This window comes from Cibotium barometz, chromosome 37 (assembly GCF_041138505.1).
Source record: "Cibotium barometz isolate CiBa-2024 chromosome 37, ASM4113850v1, whole genome shotgun sequence".
NCBI classification, from domain to species: Eukaryota; Viridiplantae; Streptophyta; class Polypodiopsida; order Cyatheales; family Cibotiaceae; genus Cibotium; species Cibotium barometz.
In genome coordinates, this window is record NC_141082.1 from 27606883 (window position 1) to 27626955 (window position 20073).

A 20073-nucleotide genomic window follows, 5' to 3' on the forward strand; every position below is an offset into this window, starting at 1 on the left:
TCATCCAGGGCACCACAGCTGTCGTACATGTGCAAGAGAAGGTTGACCAGAAGCAGGCTTTGCTCGTGCCCATGTGTGATGATGTAGTCGTGGGTATGTCTGCCTTCCAGTAAAGCCTTCGCCTTCCACCGATGCCCTGTACTGCTTCAAATCACCATGAGCTTCTTTTCAAAGACTCTAACTGGTTGCAGCCATTAACTGGCACATAGTTTATTCATGTATTACAAATGAGCATTCCATGTGTACATATAATGCCATCATATATGGCTTTCCTGAACAACGAGTAGAGCTTTAATCTCCATGTTCATACACTCAATTCTACAACATTCTGCATTGGCATTCCTTTTATCCTTCTGATGTTTTGGGCTTTCTCTATGTCGAACCATTCATTCAGATTATCATTGCATACATTTAGCCCTGTTTTTTCAAAGAGTTTCTTTCAGATATTCCGACAATTAGAGTACAAAGAAGTGTCCACCTTTCCGGCATTCATAAGTTCTTGAGCATTCTAACTGTTTTGCAACTTGTAGGGAAGACCTCAAGTCAATACAAGCTCCTCACCTTCTTCAGCTATCAAAAAGGTCGAGTGTCGTAAGCCCTTGAGACAAAGGGTTAGCTTCAAGTCACTACAAGCTCCTCTCTATCCTTGGTTATTGGAATAGATGAGTGTCATAGGCCCTTGAAGTGGTAGGAATGGATCAAGTCATTGCAAGCTCCTCTCCTTCCTCAGCTGTCGAGAAGGATGAGTGTCACAAGCCCTTGTTGTCCATTCTACAGTCCTAAGAGAGAACTACAAGTCTATACAAGCTCCTTGTTACCCCCTTCTCTTGAGGTGAACAAGTGTCATAAGCCCTTGTAATCCTTCTTCTTCCCTAATCCACCTGGGTCAAATGGTTCCTACAAATCATACAGGCTCTGCTGCCTGTACCCTTAAGGAATACCCTCTAGATCATAGGCCATCAAGGGTTTCTGCCTCATACATATGCTGAAATCATCACATACATAGTTCACGAGGATTTCACCACACTCTCACCCCAGCAATTTCACGTCGGGTTCACCAAAGTTGTCGTGACGTGGGCGGTATAGCCTCACACTGGGTGTCTGGCTATGAGAGTTTGGTGTTTTGTAATTCACTTGATTTGATTCTTCAGAGAAAATAAATCCTGCCAAACCTCCTCCCTCCTCTCTCCCTTGTGTTGCTTCTCTTTCTCCTTTTGTGGTTGTTCCTTCTACCTCCATCTCCCACTCCCCTACTTGTTTGTCCTCATGTTCTTCCCCTTCCCCTTTCGGATGTTGTCCTTGATACTTTCCTAGTGCTTGCTAACTGCTTCATTTTGTTCCTTGTAAGAGGGGATTGGCGCTTGTTCCACTTGGGCGGGATCCACTTTTCACCTTCTGGTGTTGTCCATGTCTGAGATAATGGACATGTATCTGCCACTCTAGCCTTCATGATCATGAATAAATAACATTTCCTACCCCCAATTGGATCATCGTAGCAAATTGTTCGGGAGGCTTCAAGCCGCTTGTATGATTCATCCAAGCTATATCTGAGAAATACTAATCTATCTTTTGTTATGAGGATGCCATACTTTGACTGCTCTAGTACCATATACAAAAAAAATCTGAGACAAAGCACTCTCTGTACCTTAACCTTTTCATCATTAGAAAGAATCATATGAACAACATTCATGCTCCTTCGCAGATGAACTGTTCATGCACTACTATCTTTTGTCTAGTGATGAACCCTCCCACATCAACGTTGCTTACCCCAACTGAAGCTGTTGAAGCTAATATCAAGTTCTAGCAGCATCTGACACTAGTTGAGCTATACATGACAAAAAACACGACCTGATATCTGTCTCTTCTATGATCATACCAACTTGTACACCCCTGCATGGATACTTTCCACAGTTAACATCGGTCTATACTCAGACCAGAACATCTCAGCATCTTGGTCGAATGATTCCCACGCTTCAAAATGTTAGTTGTTATGCAGTCCCTAAGAAGCCTCGTCTGCACGCTCATCCATGTAAGACTTCTCTCTTAGAAGATTCTTGTAGATGGTAGCATAGCAATTGTAGACAGGCCAGACAGAGTACCTTTTTCCAACATCATGAAATACCGGAAACAAGGGGAGAGCGCGCTCTACGTCTTGGACTCGGAGAGGGATGGAGAAGAAAGTAATATGGCATGTGAAACGGGTTGCTCGCCAGCCTCAATCTCGACACAGAATCACCATAGCTCTCACCGCCCTTATGTTACCTACACAGCTATCTCTTTGTTGCGCATCACCAGCTACCCCCTAGAGCCCCCTTGGCTCTTCACACGGCGAACCCCACCTCTTCTAGCTGCGCCTATCTGCTGCAGCGCCCCACACAAAACACACAGGGCTCCCCCTCATCAACGAGGCGGTCCCCCCCGCAGAATTACCAGCTGCACCGACTCCATGCACTCTCTCGCAACGTCCAGAAGATGCGCTGGCAGCTGCGTGAAGGTCCACGTAGCTGGCCAGATTTATCCCTTTTTTTATTTTATTTTATTTATTTTGAAGAAAAAGGCCACCATGTTCCTTTCACACCAAAGCAAAGGCAGCCTTGACCCTTTTTACCTTTTTCTGCCCATGCATCTGAGTTCATATGGGATGGTCTGTGAGCTTCTTTCACTACATGGATGTGCCACAGCACGACAGCGTGTATGGTCGTGCATGTATTTGAATAGAATCGGGTGCGTGTATTTTGGCATTTAAATTCGCGTTTATATTGGCATCTATCAGCACGTGTATAAGCGCATGTATATACACGCAATAATACACGCATCAATACACACATTAATACACTCATCAATACACGCTTGGTAGAGAAAAACTGAATTCCTTTACAAAATTAAAAACTATTTTCTTTAAACCATCTCATAGTACATTACAGTATATATCATTACACAATCCCACTACATGCATTTACAACAATGAAATATATTCAAAAATAAATCATGAGATGATAATTAAAAGACAACACATACAATAGAAATGTCATCAATTTAGAACGATACAGTGACGGATTGGTTAGGGTTCGATCTCATCTTCAATAAGATCCATCCTTGCCAAACGATCAACATCAATATCCATTTGATCAATTTGTAAGGCTACGATTAAATTTATTCCACTATCGATATTCTGTCCATTGATAATGGTATCAATGTCGTGATCATCCTCATCAACATCACCATCACCATCATCCTCAATGGTAGGGTCATTCTCATGATCATGAGAAATGGCATGCTCATCCTCATTATCATGATCATCTCTTATTTCTTGATCATCGATCAAATCTTCATTGGCATGTTCGACATCATCTTCATTGCGGCTTGTTACATCCTCCATATACTCCATATCAATGAATGTATTATACATCACTTTGGAACGTGATGCAATAGGGATGATGTACCACCATTTAATGTCATGCACCATTGGTAGATAGATAACCTACTCAAATACACATACTGCAGTAATTAATTAGCATATCAAAAGTCAAGGGGTATGCGAGCTTAGATATATAGGTACATGAAACACATTAGTAAAAAAATGCATACCTGCTCAATTGTTGTGGAAATACGAGCCTATCTTTCTTTGTTTGCCAAAACTTTGTAGAGTCAATAGTTACATAGCCACTTGCATGGCGTTTTATCGTTGCATTAGGCCCTTTTTCCACCACGTTCATTTGCCATTTGACATCCAAAACATACACAAAGAAGCGAAGAAAGTCAAGCCTAAATATGTCTTGGATTGTGCCACAATAGTCATCCATTTTTCCATTAGCTCCCTCAAAGCTACTAAATGACACCGCAATCTTGTGTATTTTTCATCAATTCTTTGTGTTCGAAAATGCTTGCCTTTACACCATATAGCATTGAACATAGTGCACTGGACCAAAATAGAAGCAATATTTGTGTAAGCAATGTGAATAAATATTAAAAGCAAATCACTTACAACTAATGCAAAACATTAGTTCTATGTACCTTTAACATGCATCTTCGTGCATACTTGCCCCTCGTCGCTCTCTGCTCTCTCCATTTCCTCATGCAACCAATCAACATGGATATCATTCGGAAGTGTTGCTAGATGCTTAGGATACGCCTTACGAGAGCCATGTTGCCTCCGAAAGAGAGCTCTTTCTGCTTGCCTTTTTGTCTTTGCATCCTCATATCTTGTAACCCATCTGCTCATCACATCACTATTAAGGATGCAAGTGAAATTGAGATCATCAATCAATGTTCTGTCAATTACTTTCCTCTATCCTCTTCCTTGAGACACAATAGAGGTCATCCTCAAGTCCTCTTCATTGCTCCATAGTCATGGCAAAGAGCTGTCCACCTGACCAAGAAATTCTGAAATATATACAAGAGACTCTTGTATCAACCAACCCTCGGCCATGCTTCCTTCAAGCCTTGCACTTTGCCTCACAAAGTCTTTTAAGGTCTTCATGAAGCGCTCTAGAAAGAACATCCAACGTGCATGCACAGTGCCACATAAAGCAATTTCGTCCACTAAATGCACAATGAGATGTAGTTGACTTGTGAGAATGGTTCACGGAAAAGTCTCCACTACCAAACAAACCACCTCCACTGCCATAACACGCGCATCATCCAACGTGGCTGGATCAATTGCTTTGGAACTAACATATCTGAAAAATAAATAAATAGTACGTTATACCTCATGCACGTTCATTTTGCAAGATATAATGAAGGGTGATCTGACATGGGTTTTACATACCTCACAAGCTCGCCCATCTTATAAATACATTTTTTCAAACTCTTATTTGCACAATGGTCGATGCTAGTAGGTAGTATGAACTGCGCACATAAGAGCACATGTATGTATGGTTTATGGCATTACAAAATTTAATTTCAACGTACAAGACTTGGAAAACACTTACTTGGAGCATCTTGTGCCAATCGTGGGACTTCAACCCATATAGTTGCTCAACGCCTCTTTTCTTAGTGGTTGTAAATAAAGGCTCCCTTCAATGATCTCATGCATCCAGTGGGAGTACGCAAAGTGGTGATGGCATGCTTTACCTGCTTCTCCTCTTTCTTTGATATAATCCATGATACAGGCGGAAGACGAACGTGCCTACCCTCCTCTCGTGGGGTGGGCAAGCTTGATGCATACGTCCTGCGACCTGCAAGTCCTCACGTATGCTAACATTGTCTCGTTTACCAATAACATGTTCCCAAATACCAGATCCCACATTTTTGAAGATGTGCATGGGATCAAGAAGATGGTTGATCTTAAGATGGGTCCAATATGGTAGCCGAAAAAAAATGTACCTACACAAGGGATTGCTCTATGTGACCTTTAATCCAATTAGAGACTACACAAAACAAGATTAAAAAACATTACTATACGTGTTCATGCCATCTGGAGGAAGAATATTTGTAGACTCCCAAATACGCTTCCAATCTTTTGCACGAAGTGTTTGTGGAGGAATGTTACTCTTACTAGCAACATATTTAGGATGATCTGAGGAGAGAAATCGATGATGATTATTGAATATGGTCTTACACAAACCATCAGCATACTCATGTACTAATGCAGGGCCACAAACAAGACATGCATGTTTACCTAATATTTTCAAATTTGTTAAAATATAAATAAAAGTTAGAATAATAAAGTCAATATTTATAATTAATACAGCCAATAGTATTAGAGTAGGGAGGTAATTAGAATTCTTACCAGAACAATCGTTGTATCCTGGAAAGTCATGCATTGTCCACATCAACACTGCTTTTAAGTCGAAGTGTCGAAAGGAGGGAGGCCTACTAATGTCCACCACCGCAACACCTCTCCATAGTTCCTGCAACTCATCAATCAACGGTTCGAGATAAACATCCATATGCTTGACTTTATGTTTCCCTGGAATTAGAAGGGATAACATAAGATGTCCCTTCTTGATCAACATTGATGGTGGAAGGTTGTAATTCACCAACACAACTGGCCACACGCTGTATGCGGTGCTTTTGAAACCAAATGGATTCACTCCATCCATACCTAGGCCAAGTCTCAAGTTTCTGGGCTTTGTTTTAAAGCTGGGCCACTCATCTTCAATATGCTTCCAAGCAGGAGTGTCTGCGGGAATTCTCCACATGCCATCATCCGATCAATGTGAGGAATGCCATGACATGAGCTCTGCTATGGATTTGCGCTTGAACATGCGTTTGATGCGAGGAATTATAGGAAAGTGTCGCAAGACTTTACAAGGTACATCAAAACTCTTCACATCTGTTCTATACCTTGCTTCACCACAAGTGGGACAATGTCGAGCCTCCTTATGCGTCCCACGAAAGAGAATGCAATCATTGACGCATGTATGTATGCGATCATAATCCAATCCTCCAAGAGATGTCACATAGCGCCTCGCTATGTCTCTTGAGGTGGGTAGTCTATTTCCCTTTGGAAGCATGTTTGATAATAGCCTGCATCCAATATCATCAATTGGTCCTAAATCCTAAACCTTAAACCACTAATTCAAATTTGCAAGTTAGAATGCTTACTTCAATAATGCGTCAAGACTTGCATTGCTCCATCCATAAACTGTTTGTATATTAAGTAATTCAAGTGAAGCACGTAAAATAGAGAATGTGCACCCTTCAAAAACCGGTGTCGATGAAGCCTTGTAAAGATGCTCTTGTTCCATATCATCGTCATCCATACCTTTGGGATCATCCTTAAAAAGATTCCGCACCATATCATCAAACACTTCCTCTTCCACAACTTCGTGGGATGCAGGGCTATTGTCATCCCTTTCCCACTCATCTCTGACAATAGATCCCGAAGCTCCAGCTTCATCTCGTCGACGCTTTGCGTACTCTCGCCGCAGGTAGGGCACCATGTTAGGGTGTGGTACTGCATCCTGCTTCAATTAGAGTTTATATATTACAACTCCATTAATTTAATTTGGATACCATGAGTCATTTGAATACCATCAATTTACATCTACTCACCTCTAAACCTGTTTGATTCCATTCTCCATACATGGAGATGTGATTCAAGGTAATTCGACGTGCTCGTACAATGCATCCTTGACATCGATTACACATACACTTGATCCGTTGTCCCAACCACACATCGCAATTACGATGACGCATTGTCTCATCTTCACCAGAACTGCTTGAGGAGGTTGATGACATCCTATGTACAAACCAGAAAACACAAAATCATAATATGTTTTTAATGAAAGTATAAAAATCGCGTGTATTAACGCGGCTATTTCCTAAAAATTACGTGTATTAACACGGCTATTTCCTAAAAATTGCGTGTATTAACGCGGCTACTTCCTGAAAAGCGCATGTATAAACGTAGCTAGATACTTAAAATCGCGTGTATAAACGCGGCTAATTTATCATACACGCAAAAATACACACGTTTCTACACGCGATGACCTATTTAAACTAAAAATAACCTGCCTTTTCTAAATAAACATTTTGAACTAACATATCTGCTCTCTTTCGTTTTTGCCTCTTCTAACAGACACTAAACCTAAGTGCAAGGAGCAGAGAAGGAGCACACACGGGTGAAGGAAACCGACCAAAAAAGAAGACTCACTTTTTCAGAGGTGAGTCAGTTTGTCCTTTGCCTTGTCTCTTTCCTCAGATTTGTTTATGCTATTTTCTCTTTGTTTTTTGGGTTTGTCTCCGTCCTTTTCCTGCTCTGGTTGCGATTTTGGGTGAATGATTCTGACAGGGGCGACAGTGGGCCTTTTATAAGGACACATTGTCGGAGGTCGGTCGCTTTCAAAAAATTTTTTGCGTAGGTCGCGTGTAAAAACGCGTGTATATCTGCGTGTATCCTGTCTGCACAGGCTGTTCACGGGGATATACACGTGTTTTTGGATGGGTGTATACACGCGTTTCTGGGCGGGTGTATAAACGCGTTTCTGGACGGGTGTATACACGAGACTGTGTTTCCTGTTTCTATGGGCTGATAGGTGGCTTAGATGATTATATTTGTGAGTCAAGAGACAGCCCATGATGTACATGAGGATTATTTTTACAGATTCTTTATGGATATTCTAGGTTCTTTATCCGATCCATTTGCATACAGCAATTTGCTGATGGAGATGCTAAATCATTTTGGGTGCCATCCTGGTCCAGTTGAGCTTACAGAGTACATGTATGCCCATCCCCTTCCTTCCATGCCTGGTGTCTATACCCCTACCCCGCGAGTATCCAGGGCACTCCACTGCCGTCTATGCCTATTACGAGTCCGACGAGACAGCATGCAGCTTCTCCTCTTCCACGCCCACCGAGGAGACATACCTCATCCCAGACACACTCACCCACACCCTCCCAAGCACCGTCACGTCAGGGCTCACAGCCACCATCACGTACTCCCTCAGAGCCACCGTCACGTCAGGGCTCACAGCCACCATCACGTAGATAATCCCCCAGTCGTGACTCCACCCGCAGCAGTAGGAAGAGTGGGAGTGGAGGATGCGACGGGTGCTTTGGTGGGGGAGGTAGTAGGGCACGCGGTGAGAGAGGAGATAGAGAGAGAAGAGTTAGAGGAGACAGTTCGGAAGAGGAGGAGATGAGAGAGGTGGAGGGAGTGATCTGCTATGATGTGACGAATAGGGGCGGGATAGTGATGGATGCGAGGGGGAAAGAGGTAATGGAGTACATGCGTGGGGTAGTATCAAACTTGTATAGAAATTGTTTTATTAAATTTAAAGATCAAAATAGCCGATTAGTTGGGGAGGTGATAGAGGCTATACATAGTCGGTACCCCAATCCCCCACATGCTACATTCTCGGATGTATGGGGAAGGACGTGAATAAGGGAGATCTTAAGTAATAAAAGATCTCACCTTAAAAAACTCACGTACGATGATGGGCTAAATGTAGCTGCGGGTGGCTATCCTGCCGAGAAACCTGCTACTACTGTGCACAAACGCGAGTGGAAGGAGGCAAAGAAACAAGTAGAGGATGGCGTGAAGAGCAGGTAGCATGTGGAGGCACGACGTATCCAGATGAAGACCATTGGATCTTTGCATTTCGGATCTGGTGGCGTCGAGTCTTGGGAGGCAGAGTTCGTAAGTATCTTGCCACTTTATTTGATTGTTTACTTAATTCATTGATTCTATGATTGTTTTAATCTTACAAATTGTGTTGATTATGATACAGTGACGGGTTACGGGGAGGAAGCCCATAGCCCATGATACTGGGTATGCTCGTCGGCATAGCAGACGTGACACGTGGGCCATCTTCAGAGCCGAGGGACGTATTACGGACGCGCAGTTTGAGATGGCCATGAGACCATACGGTCAACAGGTACTTGAAAACTCTAAACGAATGATTTTGGTTTATTGAATTACATATATATATATACTTATATACTATATATTACTTGAACAGGCACAAGCTGCTGATGATCCACCCGTCTCACCACTGTAGAGGGTGGATGTGAGCACTACTCATCGGACATTCCGACTGATGTGAGCTCATCTGAGCATGGAGGGAGCACCGAGTCATCATCTGGGTCTGAGTAGTACTCAGACTTATAGTATCACATTCCATATTGAGGATGTGGTTGTATATATTTTTTTGTAAACTGAAGCCATGGGCTACTTCGACATATGGACTCCCTTGTATATATGTGTGAAATTTTGATAGTAATATTGAATCGTGAATCGATAGTATTGCATTCATGTCTATCTTGAATCGTGTATTGACAATGTATGCATTCATGTCGTTCTTGTCTTAATTTTCCTCGTGGATATGTTCTTCGTGGATGGTCCAATGCACCAAAAAAAAAATTCCAGAGAGTGTTATTGGGTACTAGAATGCTGGAACAGCATTCACGTACCAAATAGCACTCTCTGGATTTTTTTTTTGCTCTCTGTTTGCGTGTATAAATGTGTCAAAACTGCAAAAAGTCGCGTGTATATACGCGGATAATCTGTAAAACACGCGTGTATAAATGCGTCAAATCTTAGAAATACGCGTGTATAAGCGCATCTAAAGTCACAAAACGCGTGTATAGATGCTTGTATCAACGCGTGTGAATGCAGCTGAACTAACATAACGCGTGTATACGCCCGTGTATCAGCGCATCTAAACAGTCCTATACACGCGCTTTTACACGCATGTCTCAGGGCGCGATTATACACGCGCTGATACACGGTCCCGCTACTTTTTTTCACGTCATTTTTAGCGGCTAGGAGCACGGGTATGAGCCCGATCCCTTGTAGTGATCCATATGCTTGACTTTATGTTTTCCTGGAATTCGAAGGGATAACATAAGATGTCCCTTCTTGATCGCCATTGATGGTGGAAGGTTGTAATTCACCAACACAACTGGCCACACGCTGTATGCGGTGCTTTTGAAACCAAATGGATTCACTCCATCCATACACCTAGGCCAAGTCTCAAGTTTCAGGGCTCTGTTTTAAAGCTGGGCCACTCATCTTCAATATGCGTCCAAGCGGGAGTGTCTGCGGGAATTCTCCACATGACATCATCCGATCTATGTGAGGAATGCCATGACATGAGCTCTGCTATGGATTTGCACTTGAACATGTGTTTGATGTGAGGAATTATAGGAAAGTGTCGCAAGACTTTACGAGGTACATCAAAACTCTTCACATCTATTCTATACCTTGCTTCACCACAAGTGGGACAATGTCGAGCCTCCTTATGCGTCCCACGAAAGAGAATGCAATCATTGACGCATGCATGTATGATATCATAATCCAATCCTCCAAGAGATGTCACATAGCGCCTCGCTATGTCTCTTGAGGTGGGTAGTCTATTCCCCTTTGGAAGCATGTTTGATAATAGCCTGCATCCAATATCATCAATTAGCCTTAAACCCTAAACCCTAAATCCTAAACCCTAAACCCTAAACCACTAATTCAAATTTGCAAGTTGATATGCTTACTTCAATAATGCATCAAGACTTGCATTGCTCCATCCATAAACTGTTTGTATATTGAGTAGTTTAAGTGAAGCATGTAAAATAGAGAATGTGCACCCTTCAAAAACCGGTGTTGATGAAGCCTTGTAAAGATGCTCTTGTTCCATATCATCATCGTCCATACCTTTGGGATCATCCCTAAAAAGATACTGCACCATATCATAAAACACTTCCTCTTCCACAACTTCGTGGGGTGCAGGGCTATTGTCATCCCTTTCCCACTCATCTCTGACAATAGATCCCGAAGCTCCAGCTTCATCTCGTCGACGCTTTGCGTGCTCTCGCCACAGGTAGGGCACCATGTTAGGGTGTGGTACTGCATCCTGCTTCAATTAGAGTTTATATATTACAACTCCATTAATTTAATTTGGATACCATGAGTCATTTGAATACCATCAATTTACATCTACTCACCTCTTCAACTATTTTGATTACATTCTCCATACATGGAGATGTGATTCAAGGTAATTTGACACACTCGTACAATGCATCCTTGACATTGATTATACATACACTTGATCCTTTGTCCCAACCACACATCGCGATTACGAGCGATGATGCATTGTCTCATCCTCACCAGAACTTCTTGAGGAGGTTGATGACATCCTATGTACAAAAGACCAAACACATAGTCATAATCAGTTTTTAATGAAAGTATAAAAAGTTTCACTGTTTTAAATCGCATGTATCAGTGCGTCTACATCCTAAAAATCTTGTGTATTAGCGCGTCTCACTGTTTTAAATAGCGTATATCAGCGTGTCTACATCTTTAAAATTGCGTGTATAAACACGGCTACATCCTTAAAATTGCGTGTATAAATGCGGCTGTTTTATTACACACGTGAAAATACACGTGCTCCTACACGTGACCACCTGTCTATACCTAAAATAACCCATCACCTTCTCCAAATAACCATTTTTAAACTCAGCTTTCCTCTCCTTCGTCTCGCCGCCTCTTCCAATAGAGCACTAAATCCAAGTGCAAGGAGCAGACATGGGTGCAAGGAGCAGACACGGGTGAAGGAAACCAGCCAAAAAGAAGACTCACTTTTTCAAAGGTGAGTCAGTTTGTCCTTTGTCCTGTCTCTTTCCTTCCATTTGTTTATGCGATTGTCTCTTTTCCTTATGCAATTGTCTCCGTCCTTCTCTGGTAGTACTTTTGTGAACGATTGTTTTTATAAGAAAGATTTGTCGGTGGTCAGTCATTTTTGAATTTTTTTTACGCAAGCCGCGTGTAGGAACGCGTGTATGTCTGCGTGTACCTTGTTTGCACAGACTGTTCACATGCATATACACGCGTTTTTTGGTGGGTTTTTACACGCGACTGTGTTTCACCCATGCTTGCAATCCAAGTTCTTCAGAGAGATGATCCTATTTGCATATGGCTTGCCTTCACAAAATCATATGTGCTAGCTTGCATTTGTGCTTTGATAAAATCATGTATATACTTTTATTTTTACAAATTCTTCATGGATCCAGGTTCTTCATCCGATCCATTTGTGTACGGCACTTGGATGATGGAGATGCTAAATCATTTTGGGTGCCATCCTGGTCCAGTTGAGTTTACGGAGTACATGTATGCCCATCCCCCTCTTGGATTGCCTGGTATCTATACCCTGCCCTCGAATATCCATGTCACTCCACTGCCGTCTATGCCTGCGAGTCTGGCGAAATGACATGCAGCTTCTCCTCTTCCACGCCCACCGAGGAGACATACCTCGTCGTCCCAGACACACTCACGCACACCCTCCCAGGCACCGTCACGTCAGGACTCACAGCCACCATCACGTACTCCCTCACAGCCCCACAGTCATGTAGACAATCCCCCAGTCGTGACTCCACCTGCAGTAGAGAGGAGAGCAAACGCCACAGTAGGCACCATCACGTACTCCCTCACAGCCCCACAGTCATGTAGACAATCCCCCAGTCGTGACTCCACATGCACTAGAGAGGAGAGCAAACGCCGCAGTAGGAAGAGTGGGAGTGGAGGATGCGGCGGGTGCTTTGGTGGGGGAGGTAGTAGGGCATGCGGTGAGAGAGGAGATAGAGGAATAAGAGTTAGAGAAGACAGTGAGGATGAGGAGGAGGTGAGAGAGGTGGAGGGAGTGATCTGCTATGATGTGACGGATAGGGGCGGGGTAGTGATGGTGGATGCGAGGGGGAAAGAGGTAATGGAGTACATGCGTGGGGTAGTTTCAAACTTGTACATAAATTGCTTTATTAGATTTAAAGATCAAAATAGCCGATTAGTTGCAGAGGTGATAGATGTTGTACATAGTCGGTACCCCAATCCCCCACATGCGACATTCTCGGATGTATGGGGAAGGACGCGAATAAGGGAGATCTTAAGTAATAAAAGATCTCACCTTAAGAAACTCGCGTATGATGATGGGCTAAATTTAGCTGCGGGTGGCTATCCTGTCGAAAAACCTACCCACTGCGCACAAACGAGAGTGGAAGGAGGCAAAGAAATGAGCAGAGGGTGGCGTGAAGAGCAGGCAGCATGTGGAGGCACGATGGATCCAGATGGAGACCATTGGATCTTTGCATTTCGGATCTGGCGGCGTCGAGTCATGGGAGGCAGAGTTCATAAGTATCTTGCCACTTTATTTGATTGTTTACTTAATTCATTGATTCTATGATTGTTTACTTAATTCATTGATTCTATGATTGTTTTAATTTTACAAATTGTGTTGATTTTATGATACAGCGACGAGTTATGGGGAGGAAGCCCACAGCCCACGACAATGGGTATACTCGTCGGCATAGCAGACGTGACACGTGGGCCCTCTTCAGAGCCGAGGGACGTATTACGGACGCAGTTTGAGATGGCCATGAGACCATACGGTCGACAGGTACTTCAAAACTCTAAACGAATGATTTTGGTTTATTGAATTACATATATATATACTTATATACTATATATTATTTGAACATGCACAAGCTGCTGCTGCTGCACCTGCTGATGATCCTGCCCCACTGATGATCCACCTGCCCGCCGCCACTGCTCCTACTGGATGTGAGCACTACTCATCGGACATGTATACCGATGTGAGCTCATCTGATCATGGAGAGAGTAGCGGGTCATCATCTGGGTCAGAGTAGTACTCAGACTTATAGTATCACATTCCATATTGAGGATGTGGTTGTATATATATTTTTGTAACTGAAGCCATGGGCTACTTCGACATATGGACTCCCTTGTATATATGTGTACACATAAAATTTTGATAGTAATATTGAATCGTGAATTGATAGTATTGCATTCATGTCTATCTTGAATCGTGTGTTGACAATGTATACATTCATGTTGTTCTTGAATTGTGTAATGACAATGCACTAAATCTTCCTTGTGGATGGTGCAATGTACCCAAAAAAAAATCCAGAGAGTACTATTGGGTGCTGGAATGCTGGAACAGCATTTAGGTACCAAATAGCACTCTCTGGATTTTTTTTTTTTGCTCTCTGTTCGCGTGTATAGACACGTCAACTCTATAAAAATCGCGTGTATATACGTGGATACTCTGTGAAATGCGCGTGTATAAGTGTAGCTAAACTGACCAAACACGTGTATACGCCCTCGTATCAGCGCGTCTAAGTGTAGCTAAACTGACAAAACGCATGTATACGCCCTCGTATGAGCGTGTCTGACTGCTTCTATACACGTGATTTTACACGCATGTCTCTGGCCGCGATGATACACGCGCTGATACACGGGCCCGTTACTTTTTTTCCACAAGTCATTTTTCGCGGCTAGGAGTGCGAGTATGAGCCTGATCCCTTGTAGTGGCACATCTGACACATAGGAACTTACAAACCTCTCTTCCCCCATCCGCAGCTCCTCCATTCCATGAGCCAAGGACTCCTCGAGTCCCAACTTCTCCATCACTACAATTCTGAGACTTGGAACCAAAAACTCCATTAGACCTCCACCCCATACACCAATTTGAACGGGGTTAATCCAGTTGTCACCTTGTAAGCCGTCCTAAAAGCCCACAGTGCCGAATAGAGTTTCTCATCCTAGTCAGTTCGGTTCTCATTGACTAACTTCTTTAGGATCTTCTGTAGCACCTTATTACTGGACTCTGCCTGACCATTGGCTTATAGAGATAATTAACAATAGATTTCTTGTGGATGATCAAATGCCAAGTCACTAGGTCCTTAATTATCGCATTCAGGAAATGTCCACCTTGGTCACTAATGAGTTCCACTGGAAAGCCAAAACAAGTCATGATCATCTCATACAGGAATCTTGCCACCGACGACTGAGCAGAATTTCAATGCCTGAGCCTCTACCCCCTTTGTGTAGTAATCTGTTGCCACCAAAATGTACCGATTCCCTATCCATCTCGCCACTGGCTTAAACGGTCCCACAAAATCCAATCCCCACTTCATGAAGAGCTCCAGAGAGGTAACACCGGGTTATGTGGCATTCAATCCTTCTCAGTTGATTGCCCTAATCTTTGACAAATATCACACTGCTTTGCAAATCTGTAAGCATCTCCGACCAACATCGGCCACCATAACCCAGCTTGGAAGATCTTTTGTCTAGTGACATCTCTGGCAAAGTGACCACCACTGATACCTTGATGTGCTTCCTGTAGCACCGCTTCTTATTCATGCGACGACACACACCGTCGGAGTATCTAATCCAACTCACGATGGTAAGTTATCCTGCTATAATCTGGAAACTCCGACTGTGAAGTGCCAATCGCTTCCGCGCGCCGATCCCGAGTTAAATCGTTCCCTAGCAAGCCTGTTTGGACAAACTATAACATCTCATCATACCAAATCACATCCGGAATGACAACCTCTAGCAAGATGGCTCTCGCCAGATTGAAAATTGTGGAAATGGCCAGGGTCGTGTGAGATCCCTCTACCCCCTCCACGCATTGGACTCCTGGTAGCTGACAACGAAAGCAGCCCCCTCATGCGCGGGGTAGGGTTTCTCACTTGGGGCAGGGTTTCTCACTTGGGGCCTCGCCCATGAATGTCCGAGCACGAGACTAGGCTGGTAGTTACTCCGAAAATCGAAACCGAGAAAATTTTCCATGCCCGAAAAGCAGGGACGATTCCACCTTTTTGAATTTTCTTAACGAATTTTTCTAACGAGATCAATTCTAAACTATCCTTCACCTGAATAAACCAGATAGAAGGAAACTATCACTGATATAATTTGATCATCTGAGTAATTTCAACGTTTTTTTCCTAATCAAGATCAGGCAGCCGTTGATCCACTCAATTGAGAAATTTATCAGGGAATTAACTAGCTACTCGATTCCTAGCATAATCCTAAGATTTTTCAGTTTGATTATTAAAACTCCACTAATTCCAGCCTATGGGTTAGCCACCACCCTGCCACTGGAATCGGTAGATCCAAACAAGTACTCACCCACCCATAATTGAAATGCCTTTCTTAACTTTAGCTTTAGAGACTACACAAAACAAGATTGAAAGACATTACTGTACCTGTTCATGCCATCTGGAGGAAGAACATTTGTAGACTCCCAAATACGCTTCCAATCTTTTGCACGAAGTGTTTGTGGAGGAATGTTACTCTTACTAGCAACATATTTAGGATGGTCTGACGGGAGAAATCGATGATGATTATCAAATATGGTCTTACACAAATCGTCAGCATACTCATGTACTAACGAAGGGCCACAAACAGGACATGCATGTTTACCCGATGTTTTCAAACCTATTAAAATATAAATAAAAGTTAGAATAATAAAGTCAATACCTTTTTTGTTTACAATTCCAGAAATATTTGTCCTCCTTATTTATACAAGTGTTGTAATATTTTCAAGTGACCTTACACATAACTAAAGCAATATGTGTGCACTAGAATTGATAGTGTAAAGTACCTTTGTGCATGTATATAACTATAATATGTTGAGGGGGTTTCCTAGCCTGGCCTACAACCCCTCAATACAACTATAATAAAACTTATTAGCCAAAACAAACAAACAGAATCCCTTGACCTTAACATACAATGCAAATTCCCTAAAGGAATACATTCAAGGTATCTATAAAGATGTCCCATCATTAGGCTAGAATTCCTAAGGCACACCTCAGAGGCACACAACCTTTATCACCTCAATAAAAATCTTATACTAATCTTTGTTTTTTTAAAAACAAATGGTTTAGTCTTTATACCACATGAGTTCAAATGAAGGGGTTTTTTAATCTAAACTTTTTTTTAAGGTACGTTTACTAAAATACATAAATGGAAGGGGTTGTATTAATCAATTTTGAAAAAATAACCCATAAGTCCATAAAGAAAAAGGGTCATTTTATTCATGAAAAATTCACAGGTAAAGGGGTTTTTTAAATACCCCGAGAACGTACGTGATATATAGGATTTCTTAGTAGTGCACACCTCAATGGCACACGGCCTTTATCACCTCAATAAAAAGCTTATGCTAATCTTTGTTAAAAAAACAAAAAATGTTTAGGCAAAAAATAATCCCTTAACATGTGAATACATAGATAAGATCCAATCCAACATAGATAAAATGTGAACACATACATAGATAAGATCCAATCCAATATAGATAACATGTGAGCATATAGAAAAGATCCAATCCTACATAAGTAACATGGGAATGCATAGATAAGATCCAATCCTTAAGATTTGGAGTGTATTTCAAGATTTATCAGTTGTTGCTGGACCACATAGTATATAGCCGGTGACATAAAGACACCTTCACCTTTTTGTAGGGCATGAACCTTCATCACATGAGCACATACATAAGATCCAATCTAGCATAGATAGCTTTTGATCACATAGGTAAGATCCATAGTATATAGTGTTTAGAATGTAAGCTCATCAGGAACTAGTGGATAGCAATAGCTTGTGGACACCACTCTAGAAGTGTGTGTGTCGATAATAATGGCTGTGCCAAGTTGGCAAATCGTATGGACATTAGCTTAAGGTTTAGTTCAGTGGTAACTTATCATTACTAAATGTGCCATGTTTTGTGGAGTACAATGAAGGAAAAATATTGAGCTTCTCTACTTGGTGTATGTTGAAGAAATGAGAGCAAGTATGGTTTAGGTGTGTCTCACATGTTCCCCTCTATTCTCTTTTCATGGTATCACAGCCTAGGTAGCTCTCATTATGGTTTCTTGAGAGAGTAAGAAAGGGGGAAAATTATGGTTTTTAGAGTTGTGTACACTCAATTAGGTATTTTCTGAGAGAGTGAAAAAAACAAGTAGCTACCCCAAGCAACAAAAATTTCTAGTTTTCAAGCTCTCCATGGATGAGAATGCTTGTGTGAATGTACGACATTGTGGAGCCTTGTGGGATTGATGTAATTGATGAATGTTTTAATTATTGGACAAGAGAAGAGATGTACTAGCAAGCTATTGAGACAACTTTTGAGCAAGTGAAATAGATTTCTAGGAAACTTCTACATTGCATTGAGACTATGGAAGGTCATATGTATGGAACTTGCAATTGTTTATTCTTTGAATGTATATTGAGGTTTTTGGTGTGTAGCTAAGGCACACATATCACACCCTAATAATTAACTAATCTCAACCCAAGCTCTTTGAAAGTGTTACAACAATAGTCGATAGCCTGAAAATCAGTGCAAAATTCAACTTAGCTTCGTAGAGCATAAAAGATATCAAATGAAGGCATACATGGTCAAAGTAGCTCATAATTGATTTTCCCAAGCTTGTACTACATGAAAATGATGACTTTGGAGCTCCTAAAATGCACACTAAGAAAGAAGGATTTGGATTAAGAAAGATGAACAATGTAGTAAACTATAATTAGCAAAAAAGAGTCACTTAATTATATAATTACTCACCGATTTGGTCAAAATAAGTAAAATTGAGCCTATTTATCGTTATAGAAACTTGATATGAAGCCAATGAATGCCTAGACCTTGGATTTGGATGTGATTTGAGTAATTTGGAATCAAATTAGTGTTCTTATATAGCTGTTTATGAGACCAAAACAAAGAGCTATGTTTGGCATGTATTGGGCACTTGGTGACCTCGGATGATACTTATATGCAACATGGAGCATGTATGGAAGTAAAGGCATATGGTATATGCTTGATTGGATCATTTCTCAGTGATTTGGTACATTAAAGAGCTTAGGATTTACTTACGTGGCTCATGCATAAGGATCTTAGCACGTGGCTCATGCATAAGGCTTACGTCTCTTATGCATAAGGCTCTTGCATAAGATCTATGCATATATGCCTAATTGGATTCCTAAATAATGGATGCTACATAGAGTCTTATTCCAAACATTATATGTATAATACTATTGCATAGAGCTGTATGCATACATAGATAGATCATATGCATGTATAGCTAAGAGTGGTAATGTATGTTGCATGAGTATGGTCTATTTTAAGACTAATGTATGTTTTGTTTTGAAGCTTCCATGCATTGTAATCTATTGGACTACATGTAGGAGGTTGAGATCCAAAATCTTCCAGATGCTCGTCCCTTTGAGCAGTGTGAGATAACTTAGGTTGGTGCTCACCTCACCCATTCCCATCTCATCATGTCCCATTACCCCCACCGATTGGAGTGACCTAAGGATGCATAGAGTTCACAACATAGGTCTCATAGTACCAACTACCATAGTGGTAGTCCCATCAACATAGCCATGGTAGTGGTGGTTATAGCACTTGTATATAAGGTAGCTCTGGCACAGTAGTGGCATGGTAGTGGTGGTGGTAGTAGTAATGGTGGTGCTGGTAGTGGTAGTGGTAGTGGTGCTGGTAGTGGTAGTGGTGGTGGCTTGATACATTAACACGGAGTCTAAGCTCAGAGTCTAAGCTCAAGACAATTTATATGAGCTTATTGCACATCATACAATGTTGTAATTGGTTGCACGTCCTTTAAGATGGTTTATGGACTTCACGTAGTAATGCCTTGGGAGTTCATGATCCCCCAGCTTAAGGGTAGCTACCTATAACTTAAAAGCTTGATGTTTGTTTACTCGCGTGCCAAAGAGAAGAGAATCATCACTAACATTCTTCATGAACAAAGACAATGAATGTGACAAAACATGAATTGCAAAGACACCGAAAATTCTGCTTCTTCATCAATCCAAAACAAGGCTACATCATCATG